Here is a 25171-nt window from a genome sequence, read left to right as displayed (position 1 = left end):
TTTGTGTGATTGAAGTTTTCATGTTTTTGGTGAGATCGCGATGGATGAAGGAATAAGGAGTGAAAAGAGCCTAAGCTTGGGGATGCCCATGGCACCCCAAGTTAATATTCAAGGAGAACCAAGAAAATAAGCTTGGGGATGCCCCGAAAGGCATCCCCTCTTTCTTCTAACGACCATCGGCAATTTTACTTGGAGCTATATTTTTATTCGTCACATATCATGAGTTTTGCTTGGAGTGTCTTGTATTATATGAGTCTTTGCTTATTTTTCCTTTTAGTTTGTCACAACTATCCTTGTTTGACACACCTATTTGAGAGAGCCAAAATTATGCTAGTTTCAAGAGGGATACAATAAAAACTTTCATGAAGATCATTGCACAAAATAAACTTGATTCTTTGTAATAGTTTTGAGATATGATGATAGTAATATGTGAGTCATGTTGGTGAGTAATTATGCTTTAGTAAGAATATTGGTTTTAAGGTTTTTGATTCCCTATGCAAGCACGAAAGTCGATAGTTATGCAATGAAATAACATCCTACTTGTGGTGCATTATTTGGTGTTAGTTATGCTTAATGCTCGCTTATGAGATTTTTCGTTTCTTGATTGGATGCTTCTCAATCTTTTGCTAGCCTTCATTTGCACTAAGTATGATCACTACTTGTGCATCCAAAATCCTTTAAACCAGTTTTGCCATATGAGTCCACCATACCTACCTATATCCGGTATTCTTTTGCCGTTCTAAGCAAATTTGTATGTGCCATCTCTAATTTTCAAAATAAATTTCTCTATCATGTATCAAAAATCCTTAAACCTAGTTTTGCCGCATGATCCACCATACCTACCTATATGTGGTATTTTCCTTGCTATTCTAAGTAATTTTGTATGTGCCAATTCTAATTTTCAAAATTAATTTCCTTTTTGTGTGCACGTACCGCTCATGAAGCGGCAGGGGGTGGCCCATTATTTTTCCATGCTAGATGTGTTATTCTCAAGATGAGTGTTTATTCACTTGTCATTGCACGAGAGTATGGCGATAATAGGGATGCCCAGTCCCAAAATGAAAAAGAAGTTTACTTTATGTAGTCAAATAATAAATTCCTTGGAAAGTGTGGGTATGGAAGGCACCCGTGGATACAGCTAGCCATATTTTATGTTTGGGAACTTCCTATGATGTATCTAGCATGGAAAGTATTGGGAACTACTCGGTCGTTTTTGTTGACGGGATAAGCATGCCTCTCAAAATATTTTTTATCTCTGCTTCCCTCTGGGAAGGGCCTATCTATTTACTTTTATGCATTTTTTATTTGAGTCTCCATCTTCTCTTATAAAGCACCAACTAGGGAGCACTATGATCATACTTGAGTATTGGATGTAGCTAATATTCGAGTGTGTTTCGTGAATGGATCAATGATTGAGCATGATGGGCTAGGGATAACTTTCTTTTAGTGTTGATATTTTGAAAGACATGGTAGCTTGTTGATATGCTTGAGTATTGAAGTCTTCATGTGAAATATAGACTATTGCTTTGAACCATCTAAAGGTCCAAATGTCCATGCTACAAAAGAAAAGAGTATGTTATGAACATGTTAGGCAGCATTCGACATCAAAAATTCTGTTTTTACCATTCACCTACTCGAGGACGAGGAGGAATTAATCTTGGTGATGCTGATACATCTCCAACGTATCTATAATTTTTTATTGTTCCATGATGTTATATTATCATTCCTTTTACAATCATTTTATAGCAACTTTATATCATTTTTTCGGACTAACCTATTCACATAGTGCCTAGTGCCAGTTGTTGTTTTTTGCTTGTTTTTTACTTCACAAAATATCCCTATCAAACGGAGTCCAAACGCAGTGAAATTTTTTGGCAATTTTTTTGGGCTAGAAGACAACGTGCAAGCCAAGGAAGTACTAGAGGGGAGGCCTGTGGGGCCCACAAGACACTCGGGCACGCTAGAGGCCCCTGGCGCGCCCCACTGGCTTGTGGGGCCCACGGGGGTCTCCTCCACCGCCTCTTAGCTCTATAAATACCCAAATATTCCAAAAACCCTAGGGGAGTCGACGAAACACAATTCCAGCCACCGCAAGTTCGAGAACCACGAGATCCAATCTAGTTCCCTATTCCGGCACCTTGTCGGACGGGAACACGATCACGGAGGGGTTCATCATCCTTCGATGATGCGCGAGTAGTTCACCATAGACCTACGGGTCCGTAGGCAGTAGCTAGATGGCCTCTTCTCTCTTTTTCATTCTCAATACAATGGTCCCTAGGGGATCTATTTGATGTAATGACATTTTGCGGTGTGTTTGTTGGGATCCAATGAAGTTCGAGTTTATAATCAGATCTATGTCCACGAATATTATTTGAGTCTTCTTTGATCTCTTATATGCATGATTACTTATAGCCTCGTATTTCTTCTCTGAATCTTTGGTTTAGTTCGGCCAACTAGATTGATTTTCTTGCAATGGGAAGCTGTGCTTTGTGATGGGTTCGATCTTGCGGTGTTGATAACCCACAAGTATAGGGGATCGCAACAGTTTTCGAGGGTAGAGTACTCAACCCAAATTTATTGATTCGACACAAGGGGAGCCAAAGAATATTCTCAAGTATTAGCAGTTGAGTTGTCAATTCAACCACACCTGGAAAACTTAATATCTGCAGCAAAGTATTTAGTAGCAAAGTAGTATGGAAATAACGGTAACGGTGGCAAAGGTAACAGTAGCAGTTTTGTAGTAATCGTAACAGTGGCAACGGTAAAGTAACTAAGCAAAGATCAATATGTGAAAAGCTCGTAGGCAATGGATCTGTGATGGATAATTATGTCGGATGCGATTCCTCATGCAACAGTTATAACATAGGGTGACACAGAACTAGCTCCAGTTCATCAATGTAATGTAGGCATGTGTTCTGAATATAGTCATACGTGCTTACGGAAAAGAACTTGCATGACATCTTTTTTCCTACCCTCCCGTGGCAGCGGGGTCCTATTGCAAACTAAGGGATATTAAGGCCTCCTTCTAATAGAGTACCGGACCAAAGCATTAACACTTAGTGAACATGAACTCCTCAAACTACGGTCATCACCGGGAGTGGTCCCGATTATTGTCACTTCGGGGTTACCGGATCCTAACACATAGTAGGTGAATATTGACTTGCAGAATAGGATCAAGAACTCACATATATTCATGAAAACATAATAGGTTCAGATCTGAAATCATGGCACTCGGGCCCTTGTGACAAGCATTAAGCATAGCAAAGTCATAGCAACATCAATCTCAGAACATAATGGATACTAGGGATCAAACCCTAACAAAACTAACTCGATTACATGATAAATCTCATCCAACCCATCACCGTACAACAAGCCTACGATGGAATTACTCACGCATGGCAGTGATCATCATGAAATTGGTGATGGAGGAAGGTTGATGATGACGACAGTGACGGATTCCCCTCTCCGGAGCCCCGAACGGACTCCAGATCAGCCCTCCCGAGAGGGATTAGGGCTTAGCGGTGGCTTCGTATCGTAAAACGCGATGAATCCTTCTCTCTGATTGTCGGGGGAAATGGCACCTACAGGATCACGTAAAAAGTCCGAATCCTTCCTCAGTACATCGCGGGCCTCCTTTTATAGTCAAAAAGGGCTGCAAAAGTGGCACACAGGAGGTGGAATGTTGTACAGTAGTTGGGTCTATCTCCTGGCACCGTAGGACAAACACATTTAATGCGCTACCGAAGTGTGCTTCATGCTATATCGGGGACGGCAAGGAAGCTCGTCCCAGCTGTCGCCGCCTCGCTTGGCTTCGACGTGCGACCGAGCCGACGAGGCGTGCAGTGCCACACTGGCTGGCTGGCTGCTGAGTTCGTGCGGTGGCAAAGTCTTCACGAAGATATGCATGCCACCACACAGGTGCTTGCTGAGTTGGCCTGGAGGCCACACGTCGCCACGTAGGGGCTCGCCTAGTTGGCGGGCTGGCAGCTGTGTGGAAATGGCGGTTGAGTCTTGGCTGGTGGGGGCCTGGCTGTGTCCCCGCGGATGGCTTCGACAAGAGTCTTTCTGGGGCCCCGGCAAGGGTCTTGCCGCGGCGTCGTGGGTGTCCCCGGCAAGGGTCTTGCCCGGGGGTCTTGTGGGTATCCTTGGCAAGGATCTTGCCGAGGATCTTCATCTTCTGATTCTCATCTAGTCATGTATGTTCTTGGTCTTCACAACGATCTGCATGCCACCATGGAGGCACCTCCCGAGCTTTGGTTCCAATGTGGTTGAGGGCATCGGAACTCTTAGGCTCAAGGGTGGCAACCCTGCTGGCGATGGGCAAGTTGCCCCGGCAAGGTTCTTGCCGGGGGTGTGGAGGCCGCCCCGGCATGGGCCTTGCCGGGGGAGTTCTCCTCGCCCTTCTGCTCTTCGTGTTTCTGGCTTGGCATTGTTGTGGTCGTCTTGTGTCCTTGCTTCCTCTGCCCTGCCAAGCGTTGCCAGGGGCGTGGGGCTGCGACTGCCCGCGCACAAGTAAAGGGTACAAAAAGGGACCCCTACTTTTGTACACCGACAAGAGCCCTCGGGCCTGGGCCACATATAAGCGCGGGGCGTTATTGGGCCAGGCCAAGAACGGTGCGCGGGCATGCGCGCGGCGGAGTTTCTACCGCGGTAACTCCCTTGCTCGTTGCGCTTCCCCACGACTCGCATTGAATGCGTGACGTGGGGTCGTGTGTGGGGCGGTTGCTGCACGCATGCGTCACGCCATGGTAAAGAGGCGGCTCGCGCCTTCCCCATAAAAAGTGGAAAACGGAGGGGCACGGCTCATTTACTAAGTGGACTCGAGTCGTGGCCTTCAAGGCGCCCGTGCCCCACGATCACGGGGTGGAAAACAGTCGCTTCACTTATCTTCTCGATTTTGGCTTGCTCGCCACGTGTCCCCCATGCCTTGAAGATGGTAGGCGGTGGACGCGGGGGGCACAGGCCTTAAATGGCGAGGCGGGAAACCGGGTCATCGCTGATTGGAGCAGTGGGTCGGTCTCGATTCCCTGCACCCCTGGCGGCCGGGATGGTTATGTGGGGCAGCCGAGCCCCGGCCCCGCCCCTTTATAAGAAGGGGAGGGGGATGGCATCCCTCAATCCTTCATCATTCATCTCCTTCCACCTTGGCACCTTCCTTCCTTCTGCTATGGCGAGAGGGCGCGCTGGCACTCCGACGGCGGCGACGAGGGTCTCTGCTCGATAGCGTGCCCCTCCTTCCCAAGAGGTCGTGGCGGCGGAGCCGGCCGTGAGAGGAAGGGGGAGGGGCGAGGCCGAGGCCGGCGTGGCGCTCTGGTAAGAGGAGGACGGGGCGGCGCACCGGCCTCTCCTCCGCCATCGGCCCCTCCCCCAATGGAGGGCCATGTCGGAGACCAGCCCTGCGAATTCTTCATCAGGATGCACAGGCCAGTGCACCGTCGTCTTCGTCTCCCTACTCCATTCGCTCAGGAGATGGAGCTTGACCCGCCACAGGCTTTGGGGCTGCATATGAGGGGCTGCGGGAATGGCAGCATGCGGGTCGACGTCGACTTCCCCGCCCCTCACGTCATGTATCTTCGTCGCGGATGGAAGACCTTCGCTCGTGCCCACAGCCTGTGGGAGGGGCTCGTTCTCCACATCAAATTAATGGAGAACGGCCTGCTCTCCGTCAAGGTCTTTGGGCACTTGGGAACTTGCCTAAGGTGTTGCATGGAGAGCTCCTCCGATGATGAAGACTCCTCCTCAAGCGGGAGTGACGAGGAGGACAGCGACAACGACGATGAGGGCGTCAAGAGGGAGGATGCCGGCTCCGAATCCGACTGACTGCGCTGCCCTCCTCCCTCGGCCATGCGCACTGCCGAGGGTCTTCCTTGTCAAGATCTCCATCGGCGCGTTCCCCGTCGCCTCCTTTTTGCCTACACCTGCCGCACCTGGGAGGAAAGGGGCAAGAACGGGGATCATGGGGCACTTATCTTTTTTAGTTTTTAAGCCTGCGGGCACTTGTTAGATTTAAACCTTGTAATCCCCTTGCTCATGTTTACATTCCATACGAATTGTACCTGTTTGGAACGTATTAATGAAAAAGGGTGCTTGTCGGGTTCTTTGTGCATGAGCGACGCCCATGCCAAGGAATGAATCCTTGTTATTTTTAAGATAAACATTGTCACCCGGCAACAGGCCTTGCCGTCCCCTCACTTCATGGCACGACCATACTCACGCTCTCGGTGGAGGCAGGGGCGAAGTAGGATTAGGCCCTTCGTTCGCTTCCTTGTCACTGCAACTAACCAAGTTCCGGCCCAAAGAATAGTTCTTGGGCACAAGAAAGGGGGAGCACGGTGGCCCAGGAAAAAACAAGGCTTCATACGTCCCAGTTCCATACAGAAATGCATAACAGGGGATAAAAGACTTATCTGAATCTGCACCCCCCCCCCGGCAACCTTGGCTTGCTGTGGTTGGATACTTGAATCTGCGGCCCCCGACAATAGCTTGTCGGGGTCGAGGATGGGGATCCGTCTCCCTGCCCTTAAATGGCTTTGGCAGAAATGCTTGTGCAGCCTGCGAACCAAAGAAAGGACTGGAAAGGACGGAAAGACACACACCCGACCTCTATGCTAGGGGTTAGTTGAAGCTGAGCACTATCAACCCTATCAAAGAGAGAGACTTAACCTAGCATGCATGCTAAAACTTAGGGCGCCAGCGCTTCATTTATTTATGCTCAGGGTCTGCGCCTGGCTCTGTACAAAGGGTTACATGCCTTGTCGGCAAGGCTCGTACAAAAGGTGGTTTGCCGGGAGGCCCGACAACCGTGCCTCATGGATAAAACTTACGAAGATGTTCGATGTTCCAGGAGTTGCTCACTTGGATACCATCTTCAGTCTCCAGGCGGACTGCGCCAGGCCTGGTGACTCATATTACCCGATAAGGGCCTTCCCACCTCGGCGTCAACTTGTTGGAATCCTTGGCCGACTGAACGCGCCGGGGAACAAGGTCGTCTTCCTCAAGACTTCAGGCATGAACCTTGCGGCTATGGTAGCGGCGCAAGGCTTGCTGGTAGCGTGCAGCTCGCACAGCCGCCCGAAGACAATCTTCCTCGAGGAGCGTCGCATCATCTTTCCACAACTGCTCTTGCTCAAGCTCGTCATAAGCGAGCACTCGAGGTGACCCGTATGTGAGTTTCGTGGGGATAACTGCTTCTGCCCCATATACTAGGGCAAAGGGTGTCTGGCCGGTGGCTCGATTTTGCGTCGTTATGATCGACCAAAGAACCGCCGGCAACTCGTCAATCCAGTGCCTTCCACACTTGTGCAGCCTGTCAAAAGTCTTTGTCCTCAGGCCTCGTAGTACTTCAGTATTTGCCCTCTCCGCCTGGCCGTTGCTCCGTGGGTGTGCCACTGAAGCAAAACAGACCTTATTACCGAGGTCCTAGATGTATTGCATGAAGGTGCGGCTTCTGAACTGCGTGCCGTTGTCGGTGATGACCCTGTTCGGCACACCAAAACGGCAAACTAGCCCCTTGAAGAACTTGACGGCTGACTGTGCTGTCACCTTCCTCACTGCTTCCACTTCGGGCCACTTTGTGAAGTTGTCGATTGCGACGTACAAGTACTCAAAGCCCCCGAAAACACAGGGGAACGGGCCCAGTATGTCGAGCCCCCAGACTGAAAATGGCCAGGAGAGAGGGATTGTTTGAAGGGCTTGAGCTGGTTGATGAAGCTTCTTCGAATGGAACTGACATGCTTCACACTTGGTAACTAGCGTAGCTGCATCCTGGAGGGCTGTGGGCCAGAAGAAACCTTGCCGGAATGCCTTGCCGGCAAGGGCCCTTAACCTTATGTTGGAGCCACATACACCTCCATGTATCTCTGCCAACAGCTCTAGTCCGTCCTCTTTAGGAATGCACTTTAGCCTCACAACGTTTGGCCTCCTTCTGTACAGGGTATCATCCACAAATTGGTACATGTTGGATCGACGGGCTACTTTCTCTGCTTCTTCCTGCTCCTCGGGGAGCTCTCCTCTTTGGAGGAAACGGACGGTGGGTTGCTCCCATGCCGGAGCCTGGGGCTCGACGGCAAGGACCAAAGGCACATCTTCAGCCACAGGGGCAGCTACCTCTACGGTCAGGGCATGGGGCCCTGTAGGAGGTAGTTGCCCCTCGGCAAGCTTGGGGTACCCGGCAACCTCCTTGCCGGCGGCTCCTGGGAGCTCGGTGGGGAGGTACTTGCCGGGGCTTGTCTTCCTTTGCTTGTTCTGCCCTGCTGATGGCTCAGCGGATGGATGAGTTAACTGACGTACAAAGGTACCTGGTTCCATAAGCAACTTGAGGGCTGCGCATTTCGACAAGTCATCGGCAACGTCGTTCTCCGCTCGGGGAACATGCTCTGCTTGTAGGCCGTTGAAACATTCTTCCAACTTCCTCACTTCATTCACGTAGGCCTCCATCAGCGGGCTCTGGTAATCCTTGTTAACTTGCTTGATGACGGGCTGCGAATCACCTCTGATGATGAGCTTCTTGATTCTGAGGTCTGCCGCGATCCTGAGACCGGCAAGCAACCCCTCGTACTCCTCTATATTGTTCGTTGATTTTTCCCGGGGAAAGTGTATCTGGATTACATACTTGAGGTGCTCTCCTGTGGGCGTGATGAGTAGCATGCCAGCACCAGCAACTTGGAGTGAGAAAGCTCCGTCAAAGTACATAATCCACTCACTGCTTGTCTCCTTGCCGGGAAGGGTGGTCTCTTGAATCTCCTCGTAGGGTGTTGCGGTCCACTCTGCTATGAACTCTGCCAAACCTCGGCTCTTGATCGTTGAAGTACTTTCAAACCTGAGGCCAAAGCTCGACAGCTCCAATGCCCACTCCACAATCCTCCCTGTCGCATCTTGGTAGTGCAAAATCCGTTGCAAAGGGAGGTGGGTGACGACAGTGATCTCGTGCGCTTGGAAATAGTGGCGCAGCTTTCTCGAGGCCATAAGGAGGCCGAAAAGCAGCTTCTGCATTCCAGAATATCTTGACCTAGCCCCTACAAGAGGGAACTGACAAAATACACTGGATGCTGCACCATCTTCTTCCTCTGTGCCACTTCGCCCATCCGCTCAGACTCTGCCTTGCCGGGACCGGAGGAGAGGTAACTCTTCAAATCTTGTAGTGCTGCCTCTGCCTCCGGAGTCCATTTTACTGGACCCTCCGTTTTCAAAACTTTGAAAAAGGGGAGGGCACGCTCAGCAGATTTGGAGATGAACCTACTTAGGGCAGCAACGCAGCCGGCGAGCCTACGGACGTCTTTGACCCATTTCGGTGCCTTAATCTGCTCGATTGCCTTGATGTTGTCGGGATTTCCTTCGATTCCGTGTTGAGCAGCAAAGAACCCGAGAAGTTTGCCAGAGGGGACACCGAACACACACTTCTTAGGGTTGAGCTTGAGGTTGATTTTGTGCAAATTTTGCGAATGTTTCTTCTAAATCTTGCACGAGCGTGGCCCTGTCCTTGGTTTTGACCACTATGTCATCCATATAAGCTTCCATATTTCTATGTAGCTGGGGCTCAAAACCAATCTGGACTGCTCGGGCAAATGCTGAACCAGCGCTCTTCAACCCAAAAGGCATTCGTACAAAACAGTGTGTAGCACATGGGGTGATGAACGCGGTCTTCTCTTCGTCTTCCTTCATCATGAAGATCTGGTGGTATCTTGAATAGGCATCAAGGAATGACGGCAGGTCACACCCGGCAGTGGAGTCTACAATCTGGTCGATGCATGGCAGAGGGAAAGGATCCTTTGGACAGGCTTTATTGATGTCTGTGTAGTCAATACACAGCCTCCACTTCCCATTTGCCTTACGCACCACCATCGGATTGGCCAACCACGTGGGGTGGAGTACTCCTCTTACCAGGCCTGTCGCCTCCAGCTTCCTGATCTCTTCAATGATGAACTCTTGTCACTCCAAAACTTGCTTCCTGACCTTCTTCTTGACGGGCCGCGCGTGAGGACAGACGGCAAGATGGTGCTCAATCACCTCCCTCGGAATGCCGGGGATATCAGATGCTTGCCATGCAAATACATCGACATTTGCACGTAGGAAGGCGACGAGCGTGCTTTCCTATTTGCTGTCGAGGGTGGAGCTTATAGTGAAAGCCCCGCCCGTGTCGTCCTCCTTGAAGCTTTCCGACCGGATCTTTGTGAAGCTTTGTGAAGCTTTCCGCAAACTCAATATCCAAGTTGTTCCTCAAGGTTTTCTTGCCAACCTTCTAGTCACTCCAACTTTGGAAGACCAAATTCGTGAGGCACAACTCCTTGACTCCATGGTGAAGAAGGTAAAACATGGGATTGCCAAGGGTCTTTCCAAATACAAGTGCTATCGCATTGATGACAGAGACACTTTATTCTTCGAGGAACGGATTGTGGTTCCTAAAGGTGATCTAGGGAAGGTCATTATGAACGAAGCGCACAATTCTCTTCTTTCCATTCATCCTAGAAGTACGAAGATGTACCATGACCTCAAGCAATTGTATTGGTGGACTCGAATGAAGCGAGAAATTGCTCAATTCGTGAATGAATGTGACGTCTGTAGAAGGGTGAAAGTAGAACACCAACGACCAGCTGGTCTCCTCCAACCTCTTGCTATTCCAGAATGGAAGTTTGATCATATCGAAATGGACTTAGTTACTGGATTTCCTAAGTCCAAGCGTGGGAATGATGCTATTTTCATTGTCATTGACAAGCTTACTACAGTGGCTCATTTTCTTCCTATCAAAGAATCTATCACAGCAGCTCAGCTGGCAGAGTTATACACCTCCAGAATTGTCTCTTTGCACGACATTCCACAATTCATCTCTTCAGACCGCGGAAGCATTTTCACCTCTAAGTTTTGGGACTCCTTTCAGAAGGCCATGGGCACCAACATTCGCTTCAACATAGCTTTCCATCCTCAAACTAGTGGCCAAGTCGAGCGAGTCAATCAAATCCTTGAAGATATGCTCAGGGCTTGTGTCATCTCTTTCGGTATGAAGTGGGAAGATTGCCTTCCATATGCCGAGTTCTCCTACAACAACAGCTTCCAAGCGAGTTCGGGCAAGGCCCCATTCGAGATTCTATATGGCAGAAAGTACCATACTCATCTCAATTGGTCAGAGACTGGTGAACGCCAACTGCTTGGCAACGACTTAATCACAGAGGCTGAAGAAATGTGTAAAGTCATCCGTGAAAATCTTAAAGCCGCGCAATCGCGCCAGAAGAGTTACTATGATAGCAAACACCGTGATTTGGCTTTCGAGATTGGAGACCATGCCTACCTCCGCGTCTCTCCAATGAAAGGCACTCGTCATTTCGGTATCAAAGGGAAGCTTGCCCCTAGATACGTGGGTCATTTCAAAATCATTGGCAAAAGAGGCGACCTCGCCTATCAACTTGAGCTTCCCTCCAACTTCGCAAACGTGCATGATGTGTTCCACGTGTCATAGCTTCGCAAATGCTTCAAGACGCCTGAGCGCACTATCAACTTCGAAGAGATTGACCTCCAAGAAGATATGTCTTATCATGAGCACCCCGCTGCTATTCTTGAAGAAACTGAGCGCAAGACTCGCAACAAGTCTATCAAATTCCTGAAAGTGAAGTGGTCACATCATTCCGACCAAGAAGCCACCTGGGAACGCGAGGACCACCTTCGTTCCGAATATCCAGAGTTCTTTCAGTCCTAGATCTCGGGACGAAATCCTCTCGTAGTGGTGGAGTGTTGTAACCAAGGTTGTCAGAATCGTGATCCTGAATCGGATCGGAGCTCCGATGGTAGAATCGCAAATCATAGAATCTTCACTATCAGGATCGTAGAAACGTAGATTCTATGAACCAGATCGTAGAATCAAAGGGGTTAATTTGGATCGTAAAGTCGTAGAATCGTACAACAGAATCGCGATTCTGACAACCTTGGTTGTAACACCCCGGATGTAACTTGCCATATTTGTAACTCCGACTCTTGCCATTTTCGGCTTTAAGTTATGAGATTCCCTTCGTGGTTGGGTTTTGTCTTCGTTTTGCATTTTGTTCATGTAATGCATTTCATTCCATGTCATTATGTGCATCGCATTTGCATACATGTTCGTCTCATGCATCCGAGCAATTTCCCCGTTGTCCGTTTCACAATCCGACACTCCCACATGCATCGGCGCACCCCTCTTATCTCTTTTCGTGAGCGGGTGTCAAACGTTCTCGGAATGGACCCAGATTTGCCCAGTGGCCTTGGTACACCACCGGTAGACCGCCTGTCATATTTCGTTCCATTTGGAGGCCGTTTGATGCTCCAACGGTTAACCGGGTAACCGCAAAAGTCTCTTGTGTATTGCAGCCCAACACCTCTCCAAAACGGCCCAATAACCCTTCAAAACCATCTCCATGTCCTCCGCCGTCGGATCACGATCGCATTGGCGAAAACTACACTCCATTGGACACTCCAAACTCCTCCTACCTATAAATATGCCCTCCCCGTCCAAAATCCCGGATGAAACCCTAGCAAATTCCCCTCTCCGTCGCCGAACGAAATCCCCACCGACGGACATGTCCGCTGTCCTCGCCGCTGCCACGTGTCGCCTCCTGGTTCATTGAGACGCCGCGCCCACTTCGCCTGCGCCGCCCGCGCGCAGACCCGGCGGGGCCCAGGCGGGGCCCTCCCGGCCCGCGCGGCCACCCGCCGCCTTCTCCCGTGGTTCCTCCGCGCCGCCGCCTCCCGAAGCAACCCGCCGCCGTCCTTCTTCGCTCCGGCCGCCGTCCTTCTTCGCTCCGGCCGCCGCCTGCCTACCAGACCCGCCGCGGCGCCGCCCGCGCCTCGCTCCGCCCCGCGCACCACCTCCTCCGGCCGCGGATCCGCCAGCCGAGCGACTCCGGCGAGCTCCTCCGCCTCAGATCCGGCAATTCCCTCTTCTCCGGCCAATGCAGCGCACATCTCCGGTGAACCTCGTGGACCGCGCCCGAACCCTAGATCTGAGCAGGTTGACCTCGTTTTCCCACCAAGTCCTTTCCCCCTCACATATTTACGCCCTGTTCATCGCATCATAACTCTGTGACCGTAGCTCTGATTGATGTGCATAATATATAAAAATGTTCATTGTGAGATGCTCTTCATTTCGTTACATTGTGGCATGCTTGTTTGAGTCAATCTTGATGCCCAAATCACTGATGCAAGAGCGCTATAAAATGTTTACTGCTGCTACTTATCAGGCTATGAGGATTTGGCATTTTTGTCACATTTGTTGTGTGTTGCATATGGACATGAGCTCTACATGTGTTTTGATCTATGACATGCCATATTTACAGGGGTGCTTGCCATGTATTTTTGTGATCATTGTGGTGACTAGCACAAGCATACAAAGTAGTCTTCGTGATATTGCTGAATTCAGGGTCTTAGGATTTTGCCAAGTCCTTGTTCTGCTGTTATTTTGATGCCATGTAAACCCGATGCTACAGCAAAATCCATGCTTGTTCTGGGATACTTCATTAAGGATTTTTTGAACATATGGTGATGCTTATCCATCCATGCCCCTTTTGGAAATTATGGAGTGCCCTAGCATGTCTTGTTCTTGCTCTACTTTTGCTATAAAATGTTCCTCGCAGATTGTTTACATGTTATTCAATTTTGCCACGGTTGTTGCTAGTGATCCTTGCATGCTATGAACTGGTTCTTTCCATGGTTAGATTCATGAACAGTTCATTTTTCTGTATGCTTGTTTTGTCATGCGAGGCCTTGTGATAAGTGGTTTGAGCTCGCAAAGTTGCCTTCATGATGCTGTTTATGCCTTGCTCTGTTTTCTGCTAAGTCTGGAACTGTTAATAAAACTTGCTATATTTACATGGGTGACATCATATCTTCTGTTCCTTTTTGGCTCTTGATCAGTAAGGGACTTTTGTCCTATGCATCTTGTAGATTCACTCCATGCCTTTATTTGCTAGGATGTCTTTCTGTAGCATGTCGTTTGCGTGCCCTAAACATTGCTTCCTGATGTTATTTCTGGCATGTTAGTATTTTCAGTGTCTGTGAAGCTGATATCTTTTGCACTTTTGCCATGCTTTTTTGTACATGTTATGTTGTGATTTAGCCGTAGCTCAGTGTTCATGTTTTGTCAAGCATCTTGAGTACATCACTGCCATATGCCTCGTTGATATGTTGGAGTGCAGTATCTTAGTTTCTTGTTGCATGCTAAGTGGCATCGTGCTGTTAATCACAGAATTGTGCCATCCTTGTTTTGCTTGCCATTTGCAAACCGTGCATCCAATTCCGGTGATCTTTATATCGATTTCAAGTGAAATCATCTCATCTTTCCAGCAGAATACTTGGTTTGCCAAGTTGATGCCTTGTTCATCTTTTCCCTTCCGGAGCACGCATATGCATTGCATATCACATCTCGCATATCATGCCATGTATTGCATCATGTTGCGTGTGCATTGCACCGTGATTTGATTGTTGGTCCTTTGCTTGTGTTCTTGCTTTGGGTAGAGCCGGGAGATGAGTACGTGAACGAGGAACCTGTTGAGAACCTGTCAAGCTTTCGACAACTCTGAGAACTTTGCAGGCAAGACGACCATACCCTCGAAATCACTTCTATCTTTGCTTGCTAGTTGTTCGCTCTATTGCTATGCCGCGCTACCTACCACTTGCCATATCATGCCTCCCATATTGCCATGTCAAGCCTCTAACCCACCTTTCCTACCAAACCATTGTTTGGCTAAGTTACCGCTTTTGCTCAGCCCTTCTTATAGCGTTGCTAGTTGCAGGTGAAGTTGAAGTTGGTTCCATGTTGGAACATGGATATTTTGGGATATCACAATATCTCTTATTTAATTAATTCATCTATATACTTGGTAAAGGGTGGAAGGCTCGGACTTATGCCTAGTGTTTTGTTCCACTCTTGCCGCCCTAGTTTCCGTCATACCAGTGTTATGTTCCTTGATTTTTGCGTTCCTCACGCGGTTGGGGATTTATGGGACCCCCTTGACAGTTCGCTTTGAATAAAACTCCTCCAGCAAGGCCCAACCTTGGTTTTACATTTGCCTACCTAAGCCTTTTTCCCTTGGGTTTTCGCGAGCCCGAGGGTCATCTTTATTTTAACCTCGGGCCAGTGCTCCTTCGAGTGCTGGTCCAACCTGGGCGATGTCCGGTGCCCCCTGGGCGACCAGGGTCTATGCCAACCCGATGTCTTGCCCATCCAGTGTGCCCTGAGAACGAGATACATGCGACTCCTATCGGGATTTGTCGGCACATCGGGCGGCTTTGCTGGTCTTGTTTTACCATTGTGGAAACATCTTGTAACCGGGATTCCGAGCCTGATCGGGTCTTCCCGTGAGAAGGAATATCCTTTGTTGACCGTGAGAGCTTGTGATGGGCTAAGTTGGGACACCCCTGCAGGGTATTATCTTTTGAAAGCCATGCCCGCGGTTATGTGGCAGATGGGAATTTGTTAATGTCCGGTTGTAGAAAACTTGACTTAATTAAAATACATCAACCGCGTGTGTAGCTGTGATGGTCTCTTTTCGGCGGAGCCCGGGAAGTGAACACGGTTTGGGCTATGTATGAACGTAAGTAGTTTCAGGATCACTTCTTGATCACTTCTAGCTTCACGACCATTGTGTTGCTCCTCTTCTCGCTCTTATTTGCGTATGTAAGCCACTATATTTGCTTAGTGCTTGCTGCAGCTCCACCTCATTACCCCATCCTTCCTATAAGCTTAAATAGTCTAGATCTCGCGGGTGTGAGATTGCTGAGTCCTCGTCACTCACAGATTCTATCAAAACAGTTGCAGGTGCCGACGATACCAGTGTAGGTGACGCAACTGAGCTCAAGTGGGAGTTCGACGAGGAACTTGGTCGTTACTACGTTTCGTTTCCTGATGATCAATAGTGGAGCCCAGTTGGGACGATCGGGGATCTAGCATTTGGGGTTGTCTTCTTTCATTTTGGTTCCATAGTTGGACCTTGATTGTACTCTGAATGATGTACGTTTAATTTATGTATTGTGTGAAGTGGCGACTATAAGCCAACTCTTTATCCCATTCTTGTTCATTACATGGGATTGTGTGAAGATGACCCTTCTTGCGACAAAACCACCATGCGGTTATGCCTCCAAGTCGTGCCTCGACACGTGGGAGATATAGCCGCATCGTGGGCGTTACACATATAATCACTCAAGTGTTCAATCATATAAGCATTACGTTTCAATTGTCTACCAACATAAGCATTGAAGTTTTCTTGTTTAACAATAAAATTATCAAACTCATCTAAGCATTGGATAGCAGACTTATAACAAGGAATATCACCCTCGTCAAATCTATAGGGAGAATTTACCTTTACTACCTGTGTCGGGTTATCAAGACCATGTATTTCTTCAATATGTGGTAAATTCTTAACATCTTCAGCTTTAATACCCTTTTCTATCATAGATTTCTTTGCCTCTTGCATATCTTCAGGACTGAGAAATAGAATACCCCTTTTCTTCGGAGTTGGCTTAGGAGTTGGTTCAGGAAGTGTCCAATCATTATCATTACTCAACATATTATTCAATAGCAATTCAGCTTGATCAACAGTTCTTTCCCTGAAAACACAACCAGCACAACTATCCAGGTGGTCTCTGGAAGCATCGACTAGTCCATTATAAAAGATATCAAGTATTTCATTTTTCTTGAGAGGATGATCAGGAAAAGCATTAAGTAATTAGAGAAGCCTCCCCAAGATTATGGGAGACTCTCTTCTTCAATTTGCACAAAATTATATATTTCCCTTACGGCAGCTTGTTTCTTATGAGCGGGGAAATATTTAGTAGAGAAGTAATAAATCATATCCTAGGGACTTTGGAGCGGCAAGAGTACATCATTGAAGAAATCAGAAAGTTGGAGGCGGTAGGCCTGGTAAGAGGAGTAGTCCACCCCATGTGGTTGGCCAATCCGGTGGTGGTGCGTAAGGCAAACGGGAAGTGGAGGCTGTGTATTGACTACACAGACATCAATAAAGCCTGTCCAAAGGAACCTTTCCCTCTGCCACGCATCGACCAGATTGTGGACTCCACCGCCGGGTGTGACCTGCTATCATTCCTCGATGCCTATTCAGGGTACCACCAGATCTTAATGATGAAGGAAGATGAAGAGAAGACCGCGTTCATCACCCCATGTGGTACGTACTATTTTGTACGAATGCCTTTCGGGTTGAAGAGCACTGGTTCGACGTTTGCCCGAGCAGTCCAGATTGGTTTTGAGCCCCAGCTTCATAGAAATATGGAAGCTTATATGGATGACATAGTGGTCAAAACCAAGGACATGGCCACGCTCGTGCAAGATTTAGAAGAAACATTCGCAAACCTGCGCAAGATCAACCTCAAGCTCCACCCAGAGAAGTGCGTGTTCGGTTTCCCCTCTGGCATACTTCTCAGGTTCTTTGTGTCTCAACGCGGAATCGAAGCAAATCCCAACAAGATCAAAGCGATTGAGCAGATTGTTTCACCGAGACAGGTCAAAGACGTCCGTAGGCTCGCCGGCTGCGTTGCTGCCCTGAGTAGGTTCATATCCAAGCCTGCTGAGCGTGCCCTCCCCTTTTTCAAAGTTTTGAAAAAGGCGGGTCCAGTAAAACGGACTCCGGAGGCAGAGGCACCACTTCAAGATTTGAAGAGGTACCTCTCCTCCACGCCAATACTCGTTGCGCCTAAAGCAAGAGAGTCGTTGTTGCTGTACTTGGAAGCGACGAATCAAGTGGTCAGCGCTGCGCTGGTGGCGCAGAGGGAACCTGAGGGAGAAGCAGCAGTTGCGGCAGAGCCGTAGGATGGTGGGTCGGGGTCTTCCCCGTCAGATCCTGACGCCGGAAAACCAAAACCCCTGGCGAGGCAGAGCCTGAGCGGATGGGCGAAGTGGGACAGAAGAAGAAAATGGTGTAGCACCCAGTATATTTTGTCAGTTCCCTCTTGCAAGGGGCTAGGTCAAGATATTCTGGGATGCAGAAGCTGCTTTTCGGCCTTCTCATGGCCTCGACAAAGCTGCGCCACTATTTCCATGTGCACGAGATCACCGTCGTCACCAGCCTCCCTTTGCAACAGATTTTGCACAACCCAGATGCGATAGGGAGGATTGTGGAGTGGGCATTGGAGCTGTCGAGCTTTGGCCTCAGGTTTGAAAGTACTTCAACGATCAAGAGCCGATATTTGGCAGAGTGGACCGCAACGCCCGACGAGGAGATCCCAGAGACCACACTTCCCGGCAAGGAGACGCGTAGTGAGTGGATTATGTACTTTGACCGAGCTTTCTCACTCCAAGGTGCTGGTGTTGGCGTGCTACTCGTCGCACCCACCGGAGAGCACCTCAAGTACGTAATCCAGATGCACTTCCCCAGGAAAAATCAACGAACAATATGGCGAAGTACGACGGATTGCTTGCCGGTCTTAGGATCGCGGCAGACCTCGGAATCAAGAAGCTCATTGTCAGAGGTGATTCGCAGCTCATCATCAAGCAAGTCAACAAGGATTACCAGATCCCGTTGATGGAGGCCTACATGAATGAAGTGAGAAGAACGTTTCGACGGCCTACAGGCAGAACATGTTCCCCGAGCGGAGAACAGCATTGCCGACGACCTGTCGAAACGCGCTGCCCTCAAGTTGCCTGTGGAACCAGGTACCTTTGTACTTCAGTTAATACAACCACCCCTAGAGCCATCAGCGGGGTAGAACAAGCGAAGGACGACAAGCCCCGGCAACTACCTTCCCGCTGAGCTCCTAGGAGCCACTGGCAAGGAGGTTGCCGGGTACCCCAAGCTTGCCGATGGGCAACTGCCTCCGACGGGGTCCCCGGCCCAGAGCGTAGAGGCAGTTGTCCCTGCGGCTGAAGATGTGCCTTTGGTCCTTGCCGTCAAGCCTCATGCTCCGACATGGGCGCAGCCCACCGTCTGTTTCCTCCAAACAGGAGAGCTCCCCGAGGAGCATGAAGAAGCAGAGAAAGTAGCCCGTCAGTCCAATATGTACTAGTTTGTGGATGATACCCTGTACAGAAGGAGGCCGAACGGAGTCAGGCTGAAGTGCATTCCTCAAGAGGACGGACTAGAGCTGTTGGCAGAGATACATGGAGGTATGTGTGGCTCCCACATAGGGTCGAGGGCCCTTGCCGGTAAGGCATTCCGGCAAGGTTTCTTCTGGCCCACAGCCCTCCAGGATGCAGCTGCGCTAGTAACCAAGTGTGAAGCGTGTCAGCTCCATTCGAAGAAGCTTCATCAACCAGCTCAAGCCCTTGAAACAATCCCTCTCTCCTGGCCATTTTCGGTCTGGGGGTCGACATACTGGGCCCCTTCCCCCATGCTGTCGGGGGCTTTGAGTACTTGTACGTCGTAATCGACAAGTTCACAAAGTGGCCCGAAGTGGAGGCAGTGAGGAAGGTGACAGCACAGTCAGCCATCAAGTTCTTCAAGGGGCTAGTTTGCCATTTTGGTGTGCTGAACAGGGTCATCACCGACAACGGCACGCAGTTCACAAGCCGCACCTTCATGCAATACATCCAGGACCTCGGTAGCAGGGTCTGTTTCAGTTCGATGGCACACCCACGGAGCAACGGCCGGGCGGAGAGGGCAAACGCTTAAGTACTGCGAGGCCTGAGGAGGAAGACTTTTGACAGGCTGCACAAGTGTGGAAGGCACTGGATTGATGAGTTGCCGACGGTTCTTTGGTCGATCAGAACGACGCCAAATCGAGCCACCGGCCAGACACCCTTTGCCCTGGTATACGGGGCAGAAGCAGTTCTCCCCATGGAACTCACATATGGGTCACCTCGTGTGCTCGCTTATGATCAGCTTGAGCAAGAGCAGTTGCGGCAAGATGACACAACGCTCCTTGAGGAAGATCGTCTTCGGGCAGCTGTGCGAGCTGCGCGCTACCAGCAGGCCTTGCGCCACTACCATAGCCGCAAGGTTCATGCCCGAAGCCTTGAGGAAGGTGACCTTGTTCTTCGGCGCGTTTAGTCGGCCAGGAATTCCAACAAGTTGACGCCGAAGTGGGAAGGCCCTTATCGAGTAATACGAGTCACCAGGCCTGGCGCAGTCCGCCTGGAGACCAAAGATGGTATCCCAGTGAGCAACTCCTAGAACATCGAACATCTTCGCAAGTTTTACCCATGAGGTGCAGTTTCCGGGCCTCCCGGCAAGCCACCTTTTGTACAAGCCTTGCCGATAAGGCATGTAACCCTTTGTACAAAGCCTGGCGCAGACCCTGAGCATAAATAAATGAAGCGCTAGCGCCCTAAGTTATAGCATGCATGCTAGGTTGAGTCTCTCCCTTTAGGGTTGATAGTGCTTAGCGGCGACTAACCCCTAGCATAGAGGTCGAGTATGCGTCTCTTTGTTCCTTCCCGTCCTTTTTGGTTCGCATGGTGCATGGACATTTGTGCTGACCTATTTGGAAGAAAGAGAACAGGCCGACACCCCAACCCCAACAAGCCAGGGTTGCCGGGGGCCGCAGACCCAAAGATCCGACCACGGCAAGCCAAGGTTGCCGGGGGCTGCGAAATCAGATAAGTCTTTCATCCCCCACTCCTTGCTTCCGTACGAAACTTGGACATATGAGACTTCGCTCATTCTTATACCATCATGCTCCCTCTTTCCCATATCCCAACAGTCTTACTTTGGGCCGGAACTTAGTCGTAGCGTGGTGGGAAAGGAACGGGCGAAGGGCCCAATCCTACTTTGCCCCTACCTCCGCCAAGGGCGCCAGTGTAGTCGAGCTATAGAGCAGGAGGACGGCAAGGTCTTTTGCCGGGTTACCATGTTTATCTTAAGATGACAAGGACTCGTTCCTTGGTGCGGGCCTCGCCCACGCGCAAAAGAAGCCCGACAAACACCCTTCTCTTCATTAATACTTTGTTAACAAGTTCAATTCGTATGGAATGCATACATGAGCAAGGGGGTTACAAGATTTAAATCTAACAAGTGCCCGCATGCTTAAAAACTAAAAAAGGATAAGATGCCCGTAATCCCTTTCTTGTCCCTCTCCCCAGGAAACGGATCGGGATAAGCAGGAGGGCAAAAGGGGCGCCTAGGCGAGGTACGAGCTGCAGAAGACACCAAGAGAAGGCTGGTGGTGACGGTGCCGGAGAAGAGGCCGAAAGATAAGGCAGCGGGCCGGCAATACGCGACGAAGGCGTCGGTGTCATCGTACTCCGAGTTGACGGCCCACCACCCGCCTCCCTCACCTACTCCGGCCCTCCAGCGCCAGCCACCAGAAGCAGCGGCCCCGAGAAGTTCAAGGAGCTGGCAGTACAGATGGTGGTGCTGCCGGCGTCGCCCAGGGACGGTGTGTCCGACACCTAGTCGGACCCGTCATCCTCCCGCCCGCTACCCTTGTCGCCGCTATCGCTGTCCTCCTCATCGCTGTCGCCCAAAGAGGAGGTCTCGTCTTCGGTCGAGCTCTCTGCGCAGCACCCTAGCCTGTGTCCCGAGCGCCTGAAGACCTTGATGGAGAGCAGGTCACTCTCCGCTAGCTTGAAGCAAAGGACGTGCCCATCCATTAAGCAATGGGCACGTGCGAAGGTTTTCCAGCCCCGGCGAAAGAGCATCACTTGAGGGGCGGGGAACCTTGTGTTCACCCACATGTCGCCATGGCAACACCCCTTCATGTGAAGCCTCAGCCGCGGTGGCTGGTCGATCTCCAGCACCCTCGCGAACGCCCGGGGAAGACGAAGGCGGCTGCGTAGCGGCCCATGCAGCTGCAGGATAAACTCGAGCGTCGTGTCGCCGACGTGACCACTCGGCGCAGCAGGAGGAGATGGTGGGGGAGATGGCGACGGAGATGGAGACGATGCAGGCGTTCCCCTTCCGCGCCCACCTCTGCCTCGGCCGCCTCTGCCTCGTCCGCCATGCCGACTGCGGCCACGTCCGGCGCCCCCACCTCAAGCATGGCCTTCACCCTGCCGTAGCTCTCTGACGGGAGCAGGACCTGGTCGCCTCCGTGGAAGAACGGTCGTGGCCACGCCCTCTCGCCATGACCGTGGACGAAGAATGGAGACGGAGGGGAGACGCAGGGAGATGCTGTTGCTCCTACCCCTGAGTCCCCTTTTTATAGCTGGGCGGGGAAGGCCGAAGAACTAGCCCTACGCCTTTGGAGAGCCCGCTCAAATCTGGCTCATTAAGTGGCAACGGGCAAGGCTATCGACCGCCTTCCCCGCCCAATAGAAGGCACGTGAGTATTGGCCCGTGCGCGCCTTCCCATATTCCCTACGTCTGTCACCTACCCCACGCCGTGCATGCGGCGTACGTGGCGCAAGGGGTGGGCATAGTGGGAAACGTGGAACGACGGTTCCAAGGCAAAGAGAGTAAATGAGCAGTGGCCTTGCAGGAAGGACACGCAAGCCGCCTATTTACTATTCACCACGGGATGACGCAAGCATGCTGCGGTCATTCCACGCGCGACCCCCATGTCACGCATTCAACGCGGGTCGTGGGGAAGCGCAAGCGAGCGAGGGAGTTACTGCGGTAAAAACTCCGCCACATGCACGCCCGCGCACCATTCTGGGCCTGGCCCAATAACGCCCCGCGCTTATATGTGGCCCCGGCCCGGGGGCTCCTGTCGATGTACAAAAGTAAGGGTCCCTTTTTGCACCCCTTTACTTGTGCGCGGGCAGTCGCAGCCCCACGCCACTAGCCATGCTTGGCAGGGCAGAGGAAGCAAAGACACAAGACGACCAGACCAACGCCAAGCCAGAAACACAAAGAGCAGAAGGGCGAGGTGGACTCCCCTGGCAAGACCCTTGCCGGGGCGGCCTCCGCGGCCACGGCAAGAGCCATGCCGAGGCAACTTGCCCAACGCCAGCAGGGCTGCTACCCTCGAGCCTGAGAGTTCCGACGCCCTCAACCACATTGGAACCAAGGCTCGGGAGGCGCCTCCATGGTGGCACGCAGATCTTTGTGAAGACCAGAAGCATACAAGACTAGATAAATAACCAGAAGACGAAGATCCTCGGCAAGATGCTTGCCAAGGATACCCACGAGAACCCCGGCAAGCCTCTTGCCAGGGACGACTACGATGCCACGGCAACCTTGACGGGGCCCCGGCAAGACTCTTGCCGAAGACATCTGCAGGGCCGCAGCCAGGCCCACATCTGCCAAAGTTCCGCCGCCGTTCCCATGCAGCTGCCAGCCCACCAACTAGGCAAACACCTGCGTGGCGACGTGTGGCCTCTAGGCCAACTCATCAAGCACCTGCGTGGTGGCATGCAGATCTTCCTGAAGACCCTACCACCACGCCAACTCAGCGCCTGCCAGCCTACATGGCGCTGCATGCCTCGTCGACCTGGACGCGTGTCGGAGCAAGGCGGGGCGGCGATGGACGGGACGGGCCCTCGTACCGCCCTCGATAAAGCAAGTGGACACCTAAGTAGCGCATTTAATGCGCTTTGTCCTCTAATGACAGGCGATAAGCCTGTACACTGTATACCTTTGCACCTCATGTGCGCCACTTTCGCAGCCCCTTTGTCTATAAAAGGAGGCCCGCGGCGTACTGGGAGAGGATTTGTATCTTTTGGATGATGCACGCACCGTAGCTAGTTCAAAAGATCAAGAACACTCAGATATACACCAAAGCAGGACTAGGGTATTACGCATCCTTGCGGCCCGAACCTAGGTAAACGATCTTTGTGCTGGCTTCTAGACCTGCTCTTTGAACAACCAAACGCCCGCCAACCGTAGAAGGGATTCCAGTGATCCCATAGGTGTCGTTTCCCCCGACATAATATCCATGAATATAAGAAGCATAATCATTAATTTTTCAAAATATACAATCCTTAACGAATGTTAACCACACCCATTTTATCATGTTAGCATGGCATGACTACACCTTCACCGCATAAATACAAATCATGAGCACCCTGGTGTCAAACTAGGCAATTGGATCGTACTTCTAACGCGCTTCAGTATTTTTAACCCCATGCACTACATGAGTGTGAGCCATGGATATAGCACTATAGGTGGAATAGAATGTGGTGATAGAGATCAATAAGCGGAGTCAAAAAAAGGAAGAAAGTCTCGCATCAAAGCGGCTAATCAATAGGCAATGGAGAGGCCCATAAATTGATTTCAATGCGAGGAGTAGGGATTGACATGCAACGGATGCACTAAGAGCTATAAGTGTATGAAATCTCAGCGGAAACTAAGTGCATCTGTATCCAACTCGTTTTCTCATGAAGACCTCGGGCATTTGAGGAAGCCCATCATCGGAATATGTAAGCCAAGTTCTATAATGAAAAATTCCCTCTAGTATATGAAAGTGATAACTCAGGAGACTCTCTATATGAAGAACATGGTGCTACTCTGAAGCACAAGTGTGGAAAAAGGATAGTAACATTGTCCCTTCTCTCTTTTTCTCTCATTTTTTATTTCTCTCTCTTTTTTCTCTTTTTTTTATTTTTGTCCGGAGTTTCATCTCAACTTGCGGGGGAATCGTAGTCTCCAACATCTTTCCTCGCTGGAACAATGTTCTAGTAATGATGACCATCGCACTTTTATTTACTTACAACTCGATATTACAACTCGATAGAACTGAAATAGTATGACTCTATATGAATGCCTCGTGCAGTGTACCAGAATGTGCAATGTTCTAGCGTAACATGTATAATAATGATGAATGGTGGTTGTGCCACAAATATCGTGCTATCTCTATATGATCATGCAAAAGCAATATGATGATGAACACACAAGTCATGTGACGGAATGATGAAGTTGCATGGCAATATATCCGGGAATGGCTATGAAAAAATGCCATAATACGTAGGTATGGTGGCTGTTTTGAGCAAGATATAAGGAGGCTTATGTGTGATAGAGTGTATCATACCACGGGATTTGGATGCACCGATGAAGTTTGCACAAACTCTTGAGGTGAGAAACGGCAATGCACGGTACCGAAGAGGCTAGCAAATTGCAAAAAGGTAGGAGTGTGTATAGTCCATTGACTCGTATTAGTCATAAAGAACTCGCATACTTAATGTGAAAGCCTATTGTCCCTCGAAGCAAAGTACTACTCGTGTGCCCCTAGGGAATTGGTTGGTCGGAGTTAACCATCGCGCGCATCTGATTATAAAAGCACTAAAGGATTTCAACCAGAAATACAAATTCTCTAACCTCCCCACCATGCCATGACCAACACTTAGATGAGAAGTTTATAACAAGTATTAATACCGATATTTCTACTA

This window comes from Triticum aestivum, chromosome 6D, assembly GCF_018294505.1.
Source record: "Triticum aestivum cultivar Chinese Spring chromosome 6D, IWGSC CS RefSeq v2.1, whole genome shotgun sequence".
Lineage (NCBI taxonomy): Eukaryota > Viridiplantae > Streptophyta > Magnoliopsida > Poales > Poaceae > Triticum > Triticum aestivum.
Note: the sequence above shows the minus strand (reverse complement) of the source record.